The following is a 2,059-nucleotide window of genomic DNA, read 5'->3' as shown; positions in this document are numbered from 1 at the left end:
TATATATATATATATATATATATATATATATATATATATATATATATATATATATATATATATATATATATATATATATATATATAATTTTTTATTTTTACCATTTAAAATCTTAATAAAGAAGATAACTCGTCACAATAGCACTTTCATGACAGCGGACTTGCGATTGTGCCGTACTCACTTATGATTTTTGCATCGTTTACGATCAAGCGACGTATACTCGAGCCTCTGACCCCGGTTCAAGAAGAAAGTTTTAGAAACGGGATAAAGAGTTTTGAAAGTAAGATTTGAGAAATTGAAATTAGTGTTATGTGGGAGGTAACGGAGCAACAATAAAAAAAATAAAAAAAAATCTATTTTAAATTCAATAAAAAAATTAAGAGAATAAATTAAATTTTCATAATATTTAAACTATATATATAAAATAATATAGTTGGAAGTTGAGGTTGGTTAATGCAATCAGCAATCAATTGATTTAGAGTAGGTGAAGTGTATGATAAGATGGGTCTCCCACTTTTATTTTGGTGACCCACTAATTTTACTTTATTTACAATTGGGCCCACAATATAATTTTGCATAATTTGCAAAGAAACCCCCCAATTTCTTCCCATTTTAGCCCTAAACAATTCATTTCCTTTAATCAATTTCTTGATTTAGTTTGGGTTTTCCTATCAATTTCGATTAATGTTGTTTGATATGGTTGAAATTTTTCATTAATAAAAAAAAAAAAATTGTTTATTGGGCCGGGTCGGGTCGACACGTCACATACAAAAAAGAAAGTAAATTTAAGAAATTTGGTGGCATACGAGACGTAAACATCACCTAGTTAATGACGGTACTAGGTGATGCGTTTTAAAACCTTGAGGAAAGCATGAAAGGGAAAACACAAAGAGCACAATACCAGGTGATGTTCCAGCGAGAATGTTGTTCCTTGAAGGGGAGTAGACACGAGGCGTTGTGCCAGTAAGATCGTTGGACCCTGAAGCGGGAGGAATGTGATATCCTACATTGGTTGGGGAGGAGAACTAAACACCCTTTGTGAAACCTTTCGTAGCAGAAGCATTTTAAAACTCAAAGACAACAATATCTGTTACCGATGGGTTGTTACATACTTCGTGCAACCAGTTACTATCTATTATTTGATTGACTAATTCTTTATATTGCAATGGCTAAAGAGTCAAATGTTTTGGCAATTCCTGAAGTGGGGATGAATCAAGATAATTTTGAATCAGTGCTCTCAATTTTTTTTCATCCTTTGCTGTAATAATATCTCGGGGTTTGCAACGATAACTTGCTATAGATCCGCTAGAAGTGGAACTTTAAATTTTAAAATGAGCTAATACATAGCATTCCAACCTCCAGAATCATTAATGACTATTATAACAGTGAAATCTATTTTTATGTGATATTAAAATGAGAGAATGTTACATAAGTCCCTAAACTTTAAAAATAGTTTAATTTATCAGAGGTATGGTTGGCGTAGTTGACTTCGATATTCAAATTTTATTTATAATTTCCTCCAACATTAAAAATAATAAAGTATTTGTATTTGAAGTAAATGCATTTATTAGGGAAGTGGAGCATTAATATTTTGTAAGCATTAAAAATAAATAATAATAAGTATTGTTGTTAAATTATTGGTCTAAATTATGGTTGAAATCACATGGATTGGTATTGTGTGGTAAAATAATAACCATCCTCAACTGTATTATACGCCCACCTCACTCCATTTTTAATTACTTTATATATATAAATAAGCCGATGTCTCAAAAGATGTGACATTCAAGTAAAGAAGGATTATATGAATAAATCGAAACCATATCCGAACGAAAGCAATCTTGAGGATATAAATGGATCAATTAGGTCATTCGGATTTTGAATTCTGATCCGAATCCTAGACATGGGTCGTAATAGAATAAGATGTCTTAAAAATCTAAGAACGGTAATTTCATATAAAACAATTGATTTGTTTCCCATGGAAAGGAACCTACACTAAACCCTAATCGATCGAGTATTAATGTCTCTAAACCCTAATCGATCGAGTATTAATGTCTCTCAT

The sequence above is a fragment of the Cucurbita maxima genome, unplaced genomic scaffold, assembly GCF_002738345.1.
Source record: "Cucurbita maxima cultivar Rimu unplaced genomic scaffold, Cmax_1.0 Cma_Scf00026, whole genome shotgun sequence".
Lineage (NCBI taxonomy): Eukaryota > Viridiplantae > Streptophyta > Magnoliopsida > Cucurbitales > Cucurbitaceae > Cucurbita > Cucurbita maxima.
This window is presented reverse-complemented; position numbering follows the sequence as displayed.